This window comes from Diabrotica virgifera, chromosome 9, assembly GCF_917563875.1.
Source record: "Diabrotica virgifera virgifera chromosome 9, PGI_DIABVI_V3a".
NCBI lineage: Eukaryota > Metazoa > Arthropoda > Insecta > Coleoptera > Chrysomelidae > Diabrotica > Diabrotica virgifera.
Window position 1 is genome coordinate 195,029,103 of NC_065451.1, and position 20,962 is coordinate 195,050,064.

Genomic DNA, 20,962 nt, shown 5'->3' on the forward strand with positions numbered 1-20,962 from the left:
AAATAGCTTCAGAACAACATTAGATTATTCACATTCACTTCAGACAACAGGAGCCTTAGACCAGTTTGAAGTGGTTAACGAGTTCACTTATCTAGGATCCTACATCAGTAATACAGGATCTTGTGAAACAGAAATACGTAGGAGAATAGGCATGGCCAAAAACGCTATGAGTCGATTATCGAAAATCTGGAAAAATCGCTCCTTGTTGAAGAACCCCAAAATAAGATTAGTACGTGCCTTAATTTTTCCCATATTTAATTACGGATCCGAAACATGGACCAAGAAATCGGACGACAGAAAAAAGATTGACGCCTTTGAAATATGGTGCTGGAGAAGAATATTTCGGATCTCATGGACGGAACACAGAACAAATCACTCAATCCTCCAAGAGCTTAATATTCAGACTAGACTTTCCTCTATTTGCCTCTCCACCGTCTTAAAATTTTTCGGCCATATTGCAAGAAAAAGTGATGATAATCTTGAGAGATTTATAATTTCGGGAAACGTTGAAGGGCGAAGAAGTAGAGGTCGCTCACCTACTCGGAAAAACAGCGGAAAAACATTCTCTGAATCCATGAGGGAAGCTCAGGACAGAAGCCGATGGAAAGAGATAGTTACTCGCATTATAGGGAATCACGACACTCAGCAATGAGGGAACGACTGAGGAGGAGGAGTATATGATTTGTAACCCTTCGCTCTTGTAACGCTTTTCGAAATCATAAGGGATATGGTCATTAGGTCACTCCTTTTTGATTACTTATTTATGTTATCTATCTTCTTCAAGTGTCATTTCCGCGACGGAGGTCGGCAATCGTCATAGCTATTCGGACTTTGGAGACGGCTGCTCTGAAAAGTTCATTTGATGTACATCCATACCAGGTTGCGCAGCCACGATATTCTGCATCTCCCTATGCTTCTTTTTCCTTGAATCTTTCCCTGCATAATGAGTTGGAGCAAGTTGTATCTTTCTCCACGTGTAATATGTCAGAGATATGCCAATTTTCTGGTTTTAATTGTATTTAAGACTTCCATTTCTTTATTCATCTTTCTAAGAACCTCTTTGTTTGTGACGTGTTCTGTCCACGATATTTTCAGGATTCTTCTATATACCCACAACTCGAATGATTCAGTTGAAGTTTTTTCATTGATGCCGAATTCAATGTTATCTATGGTAGTGTTTAATATTGTATTTATTTCAGTTAGCCCTTTCACCCTTTCACAGGATGACTACGAGTTATAGCAGGCGAGCCCAAGCGGAGATTTTGCAGTTACTCGAGCGCGTCAGATTATGACATGGGGAGAAATGTACCCTGTAAATGTACCCCTACCACATATTGGATCTTAATACAGGGGATTTCGTTAAGGGGGGCCCGGAAAACAAATCTATACTTAGACAAACTCGAAATCGTCAGATTAAGATAAGCTAAGTTAAGTACATGCAGAACAGTGTATATTTCAAAAATCTGACGGTTTGGGCAAGGCTTAAGGAAATAGGGGAGTCTCAAAGTTTCACGAGGAAAAAGCGAATATTTCGAGAAATAGACGTGATCGAAAAACTAAAACATAGGTACGAATTCAATATTTTTTTAAAATCTACCGAATGATACCAAACACGACCCCCAACAAATAGGGGTAGGGAGTAAATTTTAAATTTTAAATAGGAACCCCGTGATATTTCGCGAAATAAACACCAGTTCGAAAAACTGCAAAAATAAACGTATTCAATATTTTTGAAAAATCTATCGAATGACACCAAACACAACACCCCATAGAGGTGGGGTGTGGGATTACTTTTAAATGTTAAATCGGAACCCCCATTTTTTATTGCAGATTTGGATTCCTTACGTAAAAATAAGCAACTTTTATTTGAGACATTTTTTCGAATTATTGATAGATGGCACTTCACAAACCAATAGGTCGAGTCACAAACGCTCGAGTAACTGCAAATTTAGCATACTTTCCTCCCCTACTATTATAATTATACAGAATTCTCTCCTAAAATAAAATCATAATAAAAAATCAAAATCTGATTTAAAAAAAATTTTTATGTTATAATCAATGTTATTAAACTTCAATTCTAATGACTTCTTTTAACTATATTATTATACATATTCACAGTCATTGGCATCCTGGGGCAATGAACCTACCAAGAAAAAATTGTTAAATATTCATGTTTTTCTTAATCAAAGATTAGCTAATTTAGATAATAATGAATAGTATTTAATACAGTTAAGTTTTGAGGCTATAAAATATTTTGTTTTTGTTTGTTTAAGATGAGTATTACTATTAGGCGAACTGACTGGTGATGAAGGTTTATTATTTGTATCATTAGTGTTTACGTTTTTAATTAACACTCACTTTTTCTTTGATTATTACTGTTGTAATGATTAAAAAATGAACTATGAAGCACATTTACATGACACATGGTCAACTGAAAAATTAGTGATTTGTTATGTACGTTTTTGTAGGTTGGTACTGCGTATATGTACATAATTAACACACATTTTTTCTTCGCTTATTATGTGTTAAATAAAAATTAGATAGGTACCATTAACTTTCTCTGAAGATTAACCAGTTTTAATGAAGCAAATATAGTCATAATTATATACACGGCTTCAATTTTTTAACTTTATCGATATAAAACATTCAAACCAACTTCAAAATAATATTTTGTATGACATTGTTATGCATTTAATTTAGCAACAATTACTTTTGTTATATATAGCATTGTATTGTTAATCGATTTTAGGATACTTGTTTTTGAAGCTATTCTTCTTTAGGCGCGATTCGATTGAGGGTAAAATTGTACATAAATCTGCGCGCCTGCGCAGACAGTATGTACACAGACAGTATGTAGTTCATTGCTAATCTTTCAAGATAGGTATGTATGTATCTGTAACCGTGCAAATAAGATAGTAAAAGAATATATTAGTGTTTTTAGGAAATGTATTATTTATTATAATTCTTGTGTTTTTGGATTTGTGTTTCTCTGTAGTAAAATAATAAAATATTATGTAAGCATAACATTTTTACACTATATGTCGCCGTGGTGTTTAATTATATCCGAAACTTACATGTCAATTACAAGGAAATCGCTGAGTAGTTGGTAATGCGTTAGCTCTGAGATTGGAATGACGCGGGTTCAAATCCTGGGCGATTCATATTTTTTTTATTTTTGGTTGTTTTAATAAAAATTTTTTGAAAGTGGTAGATAAGAAAGTTAGTTTGATTTTTAAATAAAATACAAATAATTGATGGATTCGACCGTTACTTGATGGAAGTTCATTTTATCTCACAATAAAACACTGAAAACTTTTGTTTTCTATACTTCCACAAAATTTATTATTTACAACTATGTGACTACAGCTGTTTCGGCAGCTAAATTATATCACTTGAGAAAGGCACTCTGCCGAAACAGCTGTAGTCACATAGTTGTAATGTAAATAATAAATTTTGTGGAAGTATAGAAAACAAAAGTTTTCAGTGTTTTATTGTGGGATAAAATACAAATAACCTGTTAAGTATATTTACTTCGTTTAAATTACCCATTATATTATAATAGAAGAATATCTTCTTACGTGCGTACAAAGTACATACACATTCTTTTTTTTTGAAAAGTGAATCTTAAAAAAGGTAAGAAAATGTTAAATTCCTACAGGACGAACGTTTTTATCTTTTACTCTATGGAAAACCTTGTCTCATTTGTTAAATTAAAATTTTGTTATTGCTCAAAAAGGGAGACCTTACCGATCTAGCAAATTCTAGAGCTAGGTATATGCTTGCAACTATTTACTAAGATTATATCCAAAGGATTAACAAATAAAATTGATTTCTTTCTTGCAAACACAGGCTCGTTTCAGATCAAGAAACGGAAAGAATTACCATCTTTTAGTAAGAGTAGTTCTGATCGAGAAATGCCTTGAGTGTAAGAAATTGTTTATACTTGTCTTTATAGGCTTTGAAAAGGCCCTACACTCAGTCAATCAACAAAAACTCTTAGTTTATTTGGGTTAAATAAATTTACCAAAACATGAATATACTTTTCATCAATAAGTTTAATCGTTTTGTATACACTGTGTATTTACAACTCTTCATTTGCTTGTGTTATTGCTTCGTAAAACAAATTTACAAATTAACGTTCTAAAAACACAAAACCAGATTATACACCAATACACAAGCTTTATTACTAAATCTCGAGAAACTCCATTGTTTTTTCAGTGACGGTGACTGCGACCAAGTACCCCAAGGTAAAAAAATCATGGATTCAACGTAAAAATCTTATATAGGTTTTTAAAGGTGCCAAAAGATATATTTTATGAGGGATAATTGATGACAAATTAGGCCAGGGTAATAAGACAAAAATATACCCTGTTCGTCACACTTCAGCACCTAGGGTACTGAAGCGTTTTTTCGACAGGTAATATAGGAACAAATTATAACTATTTCCTGCGTAGAATCTGGCGGCCATTTTTATTTATAAACAATTAACTGTCAAAAAATGGCATTTTCCCCTTTTTTCAAATCAACGGAAAACAGTGAAACTTATGATTTTTTTAGTACAAATATCTTCGATATTATGGAAAAAGCTTTAAAATGACATATTACAAAGTTTGATATACTCATTTATTGTTAATATAATTAAGAAAAAAGTCGGAATTGCAAAAAGAAATATTTTCGCAATAACTGTTGTAAAAATTAATGTACAGCTTTGAAATTTTTGTCAAATGAGGGTTCTTTGGTGCATAATATGTGATACAAATTTCAAAGCGATTTATTTAATTGTTTAAATTTTATTCAAATTGTTTATCCCAGGGAGCATTTTTTTGCAATAACATAAGTCAGAAAAAATGACGTTAGAACCATTCCACAGGTGTCAAATGAAAGAGCATGAGATATATTTTCAACATGGTTTAAAAAGTGAATAAAAAATGCATTTATTAGTAATAAATAATTATGCAAAAGTATTGTCAATTTTTCATTATAAACTTTTTGAATAACTTTTTCCAAAAAAATTAACTTTTTTACCGTGGTTTAAGTAAACCAACTACCAAGTAATGTTATTTATATCATAATTGATAAAAAATTGTAATAAATATATATAATTTCTTATATAACAAAATAAAAAGTTTATAAGGAAAGATTTACGATACTTTTGCATAATTATTTATTACTAATAAATACATTTTTTATTCAGTTTTTTTAAACCAAGTTAAAAATATAGCTCATGCTCTTTCATTTGACACCTATGTAATGGTTTTAACGTTATTTTTTTTCTGACTTACATATAGGTCTGGATCCCGCGTATGAAAAAAAAGTTGATTAATAGCAAGCTGAAAATTTGTTAATAGCTTAAGGGTGTCTATTCGAATAAACTTTGATATGTGTGAACACTGGAACAGGGGTAGTTTTAATTGTGGAACAGGTTAAAAATTTGGAACGGTCACAGCACGAAAACGGCACATTTATTTTGTCCGACAGAACAGACTTAAACTCTTCGAACAGAGATTAAACCCTCATGCAAAAATCAGACTGCTATTTATCACCAAATGGGCGTTTTAATGAGTGGAACATGTAGAATATGTCAAATGACAGGAATTATGACAGGTAATAAATAGCAGTCTGATTTTTTCATGAGAGTTTAATCTCTGTTCGGAGAGTTTAAGTCTGTTCTGTCGGACAAAATAAATGTGCCGTTCTCGTGCTGTAACCGTTCCAAATTTTTAACCTGTTCCACAATTAAAACTACCCCTGTTTCAGTGTTCCCATATATCAAAGTTTATTCGACTAGACACCCTTAAGCTATTAACAAATTTTCAGCTTGCTATTAATCAACTTTTTTTTCATACGCGGGATCCAGACCTAATATGTTATTGCAAAAAATTGCTCTCTGGGATAAACAATTTGAATAAAATTTAAACAATCGAATAAATCGCTTTGACATTTTTATGACATATTAAGCACCAAAGAACCCTTATTTGACAAAAATTTCAAAGCTGCACACTAATTTTTACAACAGTTATTGCGAAAACATTTTTTTTGCATTTCCGACTTTTTTTGCAATTATATTAACAATAAATGACTATATCAAACTTGTAATACGTCATTTTAAAGCTTTTTCCATAATCTCAAAGATATTTGTACTAAAAAAACCATAAGTTTCCCTGTTTTCCATTGATTTGAAAAAAAAAGTGAAAAATGCCATTTTTGACCCTTAATTGTTTATAAATAAAAATGGCCGCCAGATCCTACGCAGGTAATAGTTACAATTTGCTCTTATAGGTATTACCTGTCGAAAAAACGCTTCAGTACCCTGGCTGTTTAAGTGTCATGGAAAAAACCTATTTATCCTGGACTATATTCCTCATATACCTACAAGATCTTTTCAACTACACATCCTCTACACTACATATAATATCTTATCAACTGTTTTTTTACTGGACTAACTTTAAAGACTCACTCTTCCAGCAGATTCTACTCCAAAACTAACTGCCGTTACGCTGGTCGACCATACTCTTCATTATTATTTAATTTGTGGTTATATGTATACAGTTACTAATTAGTACTACTTTGTTTCAGGTAAGCTGCTTTACACCTGGCAAATGCATTAATTTGCCATTTAAAATGCGATGTGTTTAAGGTAGGAAGTTTGTAACGTTTACAATGATGATAATAAAGTTTAAAGTTTACAATGCAAAAAAAAAGAGCAGACGGATCTTCATAATTATTTTTGCATTCGATTCGTGAATGCGCCAGGAAACTTTGTGACCCCGAGCCATGATAAAATATTGAAAAACTGCATACAAAAAATGCATTCTTAAAGTTCATCTCAAACAGACATTAAAAAAATTCAGAACTCGTTAATTATCGGCGGAAATGAGTTCAATTTTGTTATTCTGAAGTTTTTGGGGTCGCTGAAAACGAATATGACGTCGTAAGTGATCTCCTTCGTAAGAGTGCCTGGGGTCCAGACTACCTACTGTTTTCCTCGTCATTAAAATTCATTAAAAAATTAGTCAAAAATCATTACTCGGGGTTTATAGGGCCACTAACGACGAATATGGCATCGGAATAGATCTACGGAGTACCTGGTGCCCAGGGTACCTAAAATCATTATTTGGGGGATTTTGAGGTCCCTAATGACGAAAGGAAGTGATCGGAAGTGATCTCTAGAATATCTGGTGCCCAGGGTACCTCGTTTTCTGGAGTTTTCGGCAAATCCATTAAAACATTAGTCAAAAATCATTACTTAGGGGTTTTTGGGTCGCTGACGACGTATATGATGTCGGAAGTGATCTACGGAATACTTGGTACCCAGGGTACCTGCTGTTTACCTCGTTTTTTGGAGTTTTGGGCAAATTCATTTAAAAATTAATCAAAATTCATTACTCGGGGGTTTTGGGGCCTCTGACGACCAATATGACATCGTAAGTGATCTCCGGAGTACCTGATGCTCAGGTTACCTACTGTTTACCTCATTCCTCATACCTCAAATTCATTAAAAAATTATTAAAAAAAAATCATTAGTCACGAGATAAACATTAGGTACCCTGGGCACCAGGTACTCCGGAGATCACTTCCGATGTCATATTTGTCGTCAGCGACCCCAAAAACCCCCTAAGTAATGATTTTTGACTAATTTTTTAATGAATTTGCCGAATACTCCCGAAGACAAGGTAAACAGTAGGTACCCTGGGCATCAGGTATTCCTGAGATCACTTATGACGTCATATTCGTTTTCAGCGACCCCAAAAACCACAGAGTAACAAAATTGAACTCATTTCCGCCGATAATTGACGAGTTCTGAATTTTTTTAATTGTCTGTTTGAGATGCACTTTAAGAATGCATTTTTTGTATGCAGTTTTTCAATATTATATTATTATCATGGTTAGGGGTCACAACAAAGTTTCTTGGCGCATTCACGAATCGAATGCAAAAAATAATTAATAAGATCCGTCTTGTTGTTTTTTTTTCGAGGTTCAGTTCTTTATTGCTTCGACTAATTGTGTTTATAGTTTAATTATTATTGTTTTCTGGTTAAAATATGTGTTTTTAGAAGTATAGAAATTTGTGTTTGCGACGACTTTTCTAGTGACTGAGATTTTTACAACTCAAGTATCTGATTTTTGTTCAGGAATGATGCCCACTAAAAATGAATGGATGATTGTCTGAGCAACGATTGTTTAATGCATAAAACGCATCGCACGATTTGGTCAGTTCCATTATTGTAATTAGCTATATACTAAATTACAGTGAGTACTAAAGAAGATAATGCTTCTTCGAGTGTAGAATGTAACACCGAGGAGCTCTCAAATGAGTCCATTCACCGTCTTTCACAATAATTTGATCTTTTGTGTGAAGTTGTTCAATAACGGTAATCACGCTGAAGCTAAAACATTTTTGAAGTTTGAGGGTTGGTCCGGGTTCAATTGAGGGTCTTATTATTACTATAATTGCAATCATAACATTGTTCAAACTGTTAAAAATAGATATTTTATATTCCAACCCTTTATATACCCTTTTATAGAGAGCTGAGGTTTGGATACTCAGGCAATCGAAGAATTAAAATCTAGAAGCATTCTAAATGCAATATTATTGACGTATTATGAAAACATCATGAACGGATCGCCAATCAACGGTCGTAAATCTCAAATATCTTTTGAAAACAGAAAGTTGATATATAGAGCTATCTTAAAACCAGTGTGGACCTATGGTATCCAACTTTGGGGGGCAGCCAGTTAAACAAACCTAGAGATATTGCAGAGATTCCAGAACAACGTCCTTAGAACAGTGCTGAATGCCTCGTGGTACGTGCCAAACTATGTGATAGAGCAAGATCTCAATGTTCCTTCCATAAAACAGTAATAACAGAATATTACAAAAAATATTCCAAGAGACTAGAATCGCATCCAAACGAGTTAGCGAGCAACCTCACTGATGATCATAATGGTGTACGACGCTTGAAGAAATTCAAAATAGTGGACCTAGCAAGAAAATTCGAATAATCTGTGATAACTTGTTTTAATTTAATTTATGTAAAGAGGGTGATCACTGGATCTCCCTCTATGGGTCAAATTTTCAAATTCTGTCAAATAATTTACCTATTGTTTTTAGGACAGATTTTAAACATTACAACAATTTAAAAAAAAATTTCTCTAACAACTAGGAAAGCAATGTGAAGTTTTAAACTCAATAAAAACTGAGAAATTGGAATACTAGGGACATATATAATGAGAGGTGAAAAATAAGAACTCTCAAGGAATATAATGCAAAGCAAAATCAAAAGCAGAAGCGTGGCAAGGTGTAAAATTTCGTAAGTCCGCAATCTCCATGAATGGTTTGGCTGTAGTTCAATTGAATTATGTGTTAAACCGGACCTGTTCAAAGAATACCTGACTGACGTTTGACGACCTTCCATTATTCGAAGGGACTCTATACACTTCGAGAATGGTCTAAAAATCTAAATGACGCCGCGTAGTCTGGCTTCAATGACCTACTAGAAGATTCAGCTGGTTTGAAATAGCTGCGCCGAAAGTTCTAGATAAATCTGGAACCAAAGGTGCATTATGCATAAACAGAATAATTGAAGAGTACAGGGGAAAAACAAGGAATGTCATTTTTTCATGAATTTTGGCTTTTCTCGCCATGTGGCAGCAAAAACTGAGTACTATCGACTAGCCTATCGATTTACGACAATACCCAGAAAGATCTATATAAATTTTCTAAGAATTTGTACCCAGGCGAAGAACCAGGATTGTCCGCACGCCACTGAACAAAAATAAGGAATGTTAGCAGTTTTGTGGTGACCAGGGTCAGGAATTTTTTCATTTATTATAAATTAATAAATGAAAAAAGTTTCTGTCCTTGTGGGATCGGTACTCACCGGAGGGACCGCAGACGTTCGGATACAATTAGCGTCTCTTTGCAAAGACATTGACGTCGATTTTGCAAAGTAACAAGACACTTACTCAACACACACACACACACACACACACACACTACACATTACACCTGAGTTAGTGATAAGTTATACAATTACGTGGCCAAAGGTTCTAGTTCTAAACCAAGGCCAGAATCAGAGAAAAAAAAAGTTTTTTGGTGCATTATTAAATTAATAAGTTAATATAGATTAATAGTATATTCAAATTATAGAATAAGAATTGCTAGAATTCTGCTAAGAATCTCTTAAGTACTTTTTAGATATCATAAGAATTAAACTTTATTCGTGTTTATCTCAATATGTATAAAATGTGGCATTCCTTGTTTTTCCCCTGTACTCTTCAATTTAACTTGCATCGTTAAGTCGTAAATATGTAAATTTTCTGAATTAAATAGTTACATTTTTGTGTTAGTGTAAATAAACTAAAAGAGTATTGAATTGTAGACCGTAAAGACTAAACAAAATAGGGGTAAAACCATTATTAAATAACTAAAAACTAAAACATATTCAATTATAATTTCCAGAATGATTTCCAATCTCCGATAGGAGCGAATCTTGAAGAAGAGGAATAGCAAAAGAATGGACATTTAAAAATGTTACAAAATATCTATTACCAGAGAACGGCAGTTCTCGCCAGTGGTGCACACCTACACCCCCTACACGCGACACTATATATACACGAAATTTTCGATTTTCTAAATCTGACTGAATTAAAAATTGGGCCAATTCCCATCTTAAATTTTAGGCAAAGACTCACCCTTTCATATATCAACCATCCATTTTGGTCCAAGGGTGTGGATTTTACGGCCCTTCGTATTTAGGGTCTGTTTTTCGTTCTCGTCCCCAAAACTACCAAAAACTTCGAAACTTTACGAAACTCCGAAAACGGAGTTAACCTACCTTTACGGCTTCTAATAGAAGCGATCATTATCTTTCCAACGCATGTCTAATTTTGAAAATCGGTTATACCGTTCAAAAGTTACCTAGCTCAGAAATATGAGTCAATTTTTATTTAAAAAAGGGAAAATGTTTGTGGATATGTATGTATGTATGTATGTGTGTATGTATGTATGTATGTATGTATATGTGTGGAAAAATTAAACAGATCTGAATTTTTTTTTCTGTGTTTGAAGAAAGGGTAAGAGCCGATTCAGAACCGGTGTAGTTTGTGAGTTTTGACTACCTATAAGCCAGCTATAGGACTTCGTAGGTACAACACGGAATATTTTTTGACGGTATATATCTTCGGTTCAAGATAAGACACGAGAACAGTAAATACTCCAAATCAATAGCGTTGAGTTAAGCTTTCAAATGGTGTCTAAGCTGTCAGGATCAGACATACACACGGCTCAGTATAGCCGAAAAACTAAAAAACTAAACATTGAAAATTTTGGTTCTTCGCCAATTACTCAACATTTCAACCTACGAATTACGCCAATAACTGAGCGTTTGTAGAAAGACTCTAGACAAATCTAACGGTGTATACCTTATAACCGGGAAAATTCGAATTTTTAAGTTATAGGCTTCATAAATATGATCAAATTTATTTCTTATAGGAAAAACGGTTTTTCAAGCTCAATAATTCCTGTAATAGCTTTAGTTATCATACTTGACCTTAGATGCATAAGAAACTACTTGTCAATACGTTTCAAACTCATGTTTAGTGAACAAAATCGGTTAAGCCGTTTAGAAGTTATTAAGCTACTAAAGTATAATCCAATTAACGATTATTCCCTAAATGGTTTATGTAGTTGTAGTGGTTACGACGCTAATTTGATCTGGCAACGGGCAATCCGAGTTCATTTACCAGCCATCCCAATATTTTCTTCAATCTATTTCGAATAGAAAAAAAATCTAGTGTACAGTCGATGGACACTAGATCATGTGGGAGATAATACGACAAAGGCGACCATTTATAAAGCTTAACGTGTAATCGAGAAACATTGCATTCAACTTTATATATTTAATTTATAAATAAATTTGAAAAGCTACTGATACAAGAATAAAAAACCGCTAAACGCCGTAAAAATGAGTGGCGCATACAATATTCCAGCTACAAAAGATCTGATATGAATATTACGTGGCGCGAAAATGTATTTTCATTTTGATGCAAAACAAAATTCTAGTTTTATTTTAAAAGATTTTTTCATAATATTTGCTAAATTTGAAGTAAACGCGCCACAAAAGAGTTTCAAAATTCAAACTGTATCAAAGTTACTCTTTTGTGGCGCGTTTTACTTCAAATTGGGCAAATATTATGAAAAAATATTTTAAAATAAAACTAGAATTTTGTTTTGCATCAAAATGGAAATACATTTTCGCGCCACGTAATATTCATATCAGATCTTTTATAGCTGGAATATTGTATGCGCCACTCATTTTTACGGCGTTTAGCGGTTTTTTATTCTTGTATGCTATGGCATGAAATCATAGAAAATATAAAAGATGGATTTTAATTTTCATAGTCGTAGACAAATAAGAATATATTAAGCCAGATGTACGTCAATAGATAATTGTTGTCGATTCGCTAATCTGAGACATAACTGTCTACACTACAATCACAATAAAGATGCACTAGAAATAAACAAGCACGAGCACTCCCCATTTGGGAGTGCTCTTCGAACATTAAACGTATCTTGGTTTGTTTATTTCTGTATAGTGCATTTTTATTGCGATTGTAATGTAGATAGTTGTGTCTCAGATTAGAGAATCGACTAGTAATATTTTTTTTTCTACAACCGTGTTAAAAATGCAATTTTTAGCACTCTATATGAGCGTTAAAAATGCAACTTTAAGGCATTAGTGCTTTAAAAAAATTTTAAGGCACTGCAGTTCGTATTGACCGTATAGGCAATTTTGATATAATGTCAAAAAAATATAAAAATGGAATGTCAGTCAAGTTCAAGTAAAAGTTTTTGTAGGTATTGTCCTGTAATTACGTTTGTAGAAAAAATATTGTCTGATATGCGTGTTAAAAAGTACATTTTTAAGGCACTCATGTGAATTGCAGAACTCGTTATCGCTCATTCTGCAAACTTTCACATGCGTGCCTTAAACCTGTACTTTTAACACTTATATCATAAATAACTATTATCTCCATTAACCATATATTTATGTAAGACTAAATTTTCATTATAATTCCAACACTGTTCTCTTATTATTATGTTGTCGTCAGCATGTAGAAAATATTATTCAGAGCATGAATACATGTATTATTTTACTTAATTTGTAAGCAAGTGGCATTATGGATATCATCCAAAAAGGATTACATTAAATATTTAAATAACCATGATGGATAAGACAATTGTTTCAAAGTTGGTGTCGGTATACTTGGGAATAAATTAAAATTGGAACGAAAAAGATCATGACCTCACTTTCTGTTTTTAGTTCAATTAAATATATATGTATATTTTGTGGTTAAGATAATTATATAAAAAAAGTCTAAAATATGTAAACTATTCCTCCAAAAATAAAATATTTTTATGGTGGTGTTAAATTAACAATGTAATGACTAAAAAATTATATCATACCTGTCAGCCACAGCATACAGTGAAACAGATACAAAGAAGAGAATATAAAGCTATTCAAGGTAATAAAAAATTAAAGTGAAGAACTAGATATGTTTATCTTGACGTTTAGATAAAATGACGGTATAACAAAATTCCTGGAATAACTGACATATTGATCACAATAGTTTATAGTAAAATCCAACAACTAAGGAGTGTAAAAATGGTACCACAATGCAAAAGATGCCAGGGATATGGTCGTAAATACCTGGATATATTGTAATACGGTATGAATCGTTAATCATTATACGAAATATTGTGAGAAACCACTAAAAGAAGAACCAAAATGCATCTATTATGGTGAAAATTATCCTGCAAACTAACGCGGATGTTATGTAGTCAAAAAATACAAAAGTTGAGAAATCAGTGGACAAATAAAGCTAGTGCTCCAAAATTACCACAAACCCAAAAGTGCAAAAAGTCACTGAAAATAAAAAAATTATTGATATAGTAAACGATACAAAACAAACGCAACAAGAAATGGAAACCGAAAATTCATTAAAAATAATATTAGAAAAACTCATCAAGGTAGATGAGAAAATACCTCGAATATATGTAAAAGTGAGTAAGTGTGGCATACAATTTTTTAGACGAAACTAACGTCTTCGACAAAGTATGGAATAAAGGTTTAATCTGTAAACTTGAAATTCTTATACCTTAACAATATTTAGAAAATTTGCAATCAAACAAATATTTCAGAATTAAGCAAGATACACAGATCTAGGAGAAATCAAAGCAGGAGTCCTTCAAGGAAGCTTATTATGTCTAGGCCTCTATCTGATACACACATACGACATACCTGAACAAGAAAATGATTTTGCAGATCCTTTAAAAAAATTCGTCCCAAATTAATTATTTATCCCTAGGGAGGAAAAGTACGACTTTGCTCCCTACAATCAGATCAGGATATGTATACTCTCGGTAGAGGTAGGTGGAAAAATAATTTTCCTACAGGAAATGGTTAAAAAGCTATTCTAAAAGTTTATAAAGCAAAAAATTGTCACGATTTTTCAATATCTAAAATTGTTTTTGAAGTTATACTTCTTTACGATCGAGAGTGAAATTTTATAATGCCGGGCGCATGCGCACACAGACAGTATGTATTTCGCTGCTAGTCTTTCAAGATATGTATGTATCAGCGCTCTCAGCGCAAATAAGTCATATTATATCATATAAAAGGATGTATTAGTGTTCTTAGTAAATGTATTATTTATTATAATTTTTGTGTCTTTGGATTTGTCTTTCTCGAGAATAAGATATTTTATAATAATAGTAAGTATATTTCAAGTATTTTTGTGTACCACTTGGTCTATTAAATTTGTCAGTATGTATGACAAATCTTGTAACCTGTCAAAGCAAAAGGGATATAGCTCAGTGGTAGAGCGTGTGACCGGAGATCAAGAGGTCCCGGGTTCAAATCACGGACGATTCACATTCTTTTTTTTTTATATTTTTGGTATCGTATTAATAAAATTTTTTAAAAGTGATAGGTAAAGAAAGTTAGTTTAATATTTAAATAAAATACAAATAACCTGTCAAGTATATTAATTTCGTTGAAATCATAACAATAGAGGTATAACGTCTTACGTGCGTACAAAGTACACACACATTCTTTTTCTTTCTTTTTTTCAACAATACTGACAGAATAAACCTTCTTTCATAACGTATCCATATAATTATTGTAAGTTCATTATTTTAAAAATAACACCCTAGGGTCTATTAAATTTAAATAACGAGTTAAATACTGTCAAGTTGACAAATAAAACTCTAAGTAAAACTATGGTTACCACAATTACGTTACGACTATTTCTGGTAAATGTACTTATTTGAAAACTAATTAATTCAAAATGCATTCAAATTTTTTGCATATAAAGAATAATTTAGTCGGACATTAAACGTTGAAGGCACCATGGGTATTATAATAATAACGCTTTCGGTCAACGTATATAGGAACTCGGGCCGAAGGCCTTCGGTCTATACACCATTGACCTCAAGCGTTATTATCCTTATAGTACCCTTGGTACCTTTATAACTATAACTGACCACTTTGATTTTGAGCATATTTTAGACACTACAAAACAAAACATTCTATGTAATATAAAGATAAACGTTCTAAATTAATTCTTTAAAAAAGTTATTTTTTACGAATTTTACGAATCGTGTTACAGAAATTTGGAAGGCAAATTGTAATCTTCTCAATATACGCGCCTACCGATGACGCTTCAATACAAGTAAAAAACGATTTCTTCCAGGAATTATGCGACCAATTGGATACTGTAAAAAATGAACAGTCTTTATATCTAGCGGGAGACTTTAACGGGAGAGTAGGTATACGAGATAACGACGATGTTGTGGGACAATATGGAGACCCAGCATTCAATGATAATGGTGAACGAATAATAAATGTATGTAAGCAGTACAATTTAAAGGTTAGCAATACATTCTTCCCACATAAGCGTATACATCAATATACGTGGACACGGCCATCACTTAATCAGAAGTCTATAATTGACTTTGTTATTACGAGACAAGTATCGAAGGAAGTGGTCAAAGACACAGTGGTAAGAAGAGGGGCTAATTGCGGGTCTGATCATCTCTTAGTACGGTCAGAAATAGCTTTTCCCTTCTTTAGGCAACTACACCCCTGCAATGCTCAAGGAAAAAGTAATGATATAAATATCCCACAATACAATATACACCTCACTAGAGACGAGACTACTAAAAAGCTATATGAAAATAGACTTCAACAGCAGCTGGAGAATCGTGAAGTGGTGGACGACGTGGAAGAAGAATATAATAATTTGTTAACAGCGTTACATCAAGCCGCCAATGAAGCCTTTGGACAAAAAAGTAAAACGAAATACAATCCGCTCTGGATGTGTCCTGAAATAGAAGATAAAATAAAAGAAAAGAACAAGCTTTATAATACTTGGCTATCAAATAGTACACAAGAAAATCGAATAAAATACAAAACCATCCAAAGGCAAGTTCGAAATGAAATAAAGAAATGCAAGAATGAAATGTGGTCTAGGAAGTGTGCTGAAGTAGAAAGCAAATTAGGTGGCACCCAATCGACAGAAGCCTGGAGACTATTACGAACGATGAAAACTAATAAAACAGATAGACGCCCATCCACAATCCGAACTCAAGACTGGAAAGAATACTATCAGGCCTTATTTAGTGAAGATCGACAAGAATTTATAAAGCAGGCGACACAGGTTGTACGTAGAGAAGAAGATAGCCTTATAATAACTGAGGCAGAACTAGTTAAAGCACTTAATTCGATGAAAAACGGCAGGGCTCCAGGCCCAGGAGGAATCATGATAGAGATGATTAAATATGGAGGGAAAATGCTTATAGAACGCTTAACTAAGTTAATGAATAGATGTGTTGCAACTAATTATTTTCCTCGAGAATGGAAAATATCCTACATTTCGAGCATCTACAAAAAGGGGAAACATAGTAATCCGTCTAATTACAGAGGCCTTAGTGTTAACAGTACTATTAGTAGACTATTTAGCAGAATAATAAAGAACAGATTAGACGTAGAGACAAGAGGGAGAATAAGTGAAGATCAAAGTGGTTTTACTGCGGGACGCTCATGTGTGGACAACCTTTTCGTCATCCAACAACTTATAGAGAAAAGGACGAGCGTAAATGAAGAAACTCACATTGCCTTCATAGACTTGGAAAAGGCATATGACTCCGTCCCTAGAAACAAGTTGTGGCATGCCCTTGTTGAAATGAAAGTTAGTCCGGCTATTATACATATTATCAAATCATTGTACAGCGATAATGTGGGATATGTCAAGATTGGCACACAACTATCTGAAGGAATAAAAATAGAAAAAGGACTGAAGCAAGGGTGTAGCTTATCACCGTTGCTATTTAACATATACTTGGAAGTCGCTTTAAAAGAATGGAAAAGAAGTTGTGGACTAATGGGAATCATGATCAGAGATGACTGCCTGTTTAACATCCACTTTGCTGACGATCAAGCAGTACTGGCACAAGATTCGTATGACATGGAATTCATGTTAACCCGCCTGTATTCAACCTACAAAAAATGGGGATTAAATATAAATATAGAAAAAACAGAATATCTAGTCGTGAATTCTGACGCCCACTTTGAAATCCTAATTACAGAGAACACATCAATTAAACAGGTTGAAGAATTCAAATATCTGGGAGCTGTAATAAACAGAGAAGGCCTAGGCAACAAAGAAATTCAAAGGCGAGTTGAACAAAGTAGGAAGGTAGTAGGTTGCTTGAATTCCGTGTGGTGGGATAAAAATATATCCAGAACTACAAAATTAAGAATAGGGAAGACATTTGTGGAATCGGTACTCATGTATGGAAGCGAAGTCTGGACATTAACAGCAGAGTCCAGAAGAAGGATCAATGCTGTGGAAATGGACTACATACGTAGAAGCGCTGGAATCTCCCGATTGGACAGAATACGTAACGAAGAAATAAGAAGAAGGATGCAGGCACACGATACAGCGGTAGACAGGCTCGAGAGAAGAAGCCTAAAATGGTTCGGTCACTTACTTAGAATGGACGACCAACGATGGCCAAAGAAACTCCTGAAATGGAAACCCCCAGGTAGGAAGAAAAGGGGAAGACCAAGACTATCCTGGAATGACACGATAAGGAAGGCCATGGAACACCGAGATTTGGAAGAGGAAGATGCCCAGGATAGAAATAGATGGCGGTTAGGTGTGGGGATGCGGCGTCAGCCGATATGACACCCCGGATATATATATATAAAAAAGTTATTTGCTCATTTATAAAAAACCGAAATTTTTTACTTATTTTGCAATTTTATAAGCAACAAATAAAGACGGAAATATTAAAAAAAACGACATTTTGAAGGTTTTTATGTGACAAATTTCTTACTCTAGGCCAGTGTTTCCCAACGTGGGGCCCACGCTCCACAGGGGGCAATTTTATTGTTAAGGGGGGCAATTCGAATATGGCTCGACATGACTTTAACCCTTACGATATGAGCCATTTAAATGCAATGCTAGATTTTTGCGAAAAACATTAAAGTCTCTATTTACTGCTCATACTTCCGGTAATAATCGTATTCTTGAGGCGAGTTATCAAATACATATCTTTATTCATCGCTAAAACAAGAAAAAAACATACCATAGGAGAGAATTTAATAAAAACATCAATATCAGCATTTCTTCAAACGGTTCTTGAAAAATATGACAAAAATGTAAAAACTACGCCACTCAGTAACAATATTGTTAGCAGAAGATTCGACGAAATGGGTTAACAAGGATATTAAAAAACAACTTGTTGAAAAGCTGAAAACAAGAAATTTCTTAGTGCAAACGGATAAATCAACTTTGAGATACAGTGAGGGAGTATTGATAACTTACGTAAGATATATTGAGACAGGGCATTTTGTTGAAGAAATATTGTTCTGTAAAATGTTAGAAAGCACAATAATGAAAAATATAAAATATTGTGCTGCTGACGATGCTTCTAATAATATGGGAAATTGAGCAAGAAAAATGCTTACTTAAAATTGACGAAAGATGCGAATCCATAAATGATTCTTGTGCATTGTGTTATTCATAGGGAAAACTTGATAGCTAAGAACATCTCGCCTGTTCTATATGAAGTACATACTACATTCTGTAAGAAAATGTGTTAATGCTATTAAATCTAATGCCAAATGTGAGCATCTCTTCAAGCTATTTTGTGAAGAACAAAATGAAGACCCCCTGAGACTTTTACTTCATACTGATGTAAGATAGCTATCTGAAGAGAACTGCTTGAAAAAATTTATGGAACTGTCTGATACTATCAGTGATTTTTTATACCACACATCTGCAATTAAGTATCTGTTAACAATCGATGGTAACTTTTTGTGAGTTATTTAGACGAAATCATTGAAAAAGTAAATATATTAAATAAGCAACTTCAAGGAACAAATAAAACTCTTGTCGATGTAAAATCAAAGATATTTGGTTTCATTATCCATATTATGTCGGAAACCTATTAACCACAAAAACTTTGATTGACAGTTTAATTGGCTTCAAAAATGTGAAGTAACTGATACCGCTTTACTTCTTATTGTCAACCACCTTATTCTATCGGCTGATTTAAAACAAAGATTTTCTGATTTAAAATAATTTTATTTTCCAACATGGATGATGCAGCCAATAATAGTGGATTTGTCTGATATATCAAATACGCAGTATCAAGAAAGACTCGTAGAATTGCAAAATGATGAATTAGTTAAAACTTTATTTAATATAAAAGAAGCGATGGCATGGCTTTGTGGGAAAATATAAATCGAATACCTAAATTCAACCAAATGTGCAAGAAAACTATGGCTATCCTGTTCATCTTCATATTTAGCTGAATGTAGATTTACTGCTTTAAATTATTTACTGGTAAAAAAGAAATCGGCTGAATATACCACAATGATGGCACTTGAGATCGAAACTAACCAAATTGGAACCTAATATATAATCTCTGTGCATCAAGAATCAAGAGCAAGAATCTCACTAAATTAAAAGAACAAACTAATATAATAAAATCTATGTTAAAATTGTTGGGAATCTGATTTTGAGTTTTTCATTATACATGTTTTGAAAATTTACTTAACTGTTTCGTTAACAATTTCCTAGTGATTTTTCCTAAAACCCATCATTTAATTTTCTAAGTAAACAATTTAATTTTTTAATATTCAAAATTATGTATGTTACAGGGGGGCATAAAATTTTTTGAAATTGCTAAGGTGGGGCATGGCACAAAAAGGTTGGGAAACACTGCTTTAGGCCTAGGCGGATCCACATCAATAAAAATTTATGTTGTACGTTGTATTTTACTCAAATTTTATCGTGTGCGTTGATCTATTTGTTGATGTGGACTGTGCGCGGCATGGATTTATGCAAAAATATTTTCGTGACGAACAACACACGCTATCCGTCGTGCTGTCGGGTTTTCAGTCGATTTCAAAGAAATTTTCGCCGCACAGCGATGTTAGTGTGGACTTGATTATCCACTTGTCGCTAAGTGGATTCGGCGATACAACAAACAAAATAAATATTTACGTCGTAAAAATACTTGAACAGATATAAATTTGTGCCGCAAATATTTTTTTTGTATTTTAAAATACAACAAATACACAATTTTTTATTGATGTGGATCCGGCTTTACTTTGAAATTTGTTTCAAATTCTTCGCTTTGTGATGATAGATGAAAAAAAAAACAAAAATTGACCGTTTTTTCAGCTTAAATTATTAATTACTAATTAAGTCCAAAAAATTAACTACAGGAAACATAATATTATGTTCTTATTATATCTAGTGATCCAAACTAATTAAAACTAAAACAGGGTACATTTTTTGTTTATTTCCCCGAAACTAAACGTGCGGGCATAGAAATCGGCCCACTTAAAAATTTCGTCATTCTTGATTTTTCGAATTTCCTAAA

General features: G+C 33.2%; 2 protein-coding genes across 2 annotated transcripts in view; one reads left to right on the forward strand and one right to left on the reverse strand.

The window, feature by feature from the left end:
- The window catches only part of LOC114339236 (protein NDRG3), a 658,690-nt gene that overhangs the window by 140,045 nt on the left and 497,683 nt on the right, over positions 1–20,962 (forward strand). The window lies entirely within an intron of this gene.
- LOC126891993 (glucose dehydrogenase [FAD, quinone]-like) overlaps positions 1–20,962 on the reverse strand; it is a 69,424-nt gene that overhangs the window by 47,278 nt on the left and 1,184 nt on the right. The gene's annotated exons all lie outside the window — the stretch shown is intronic.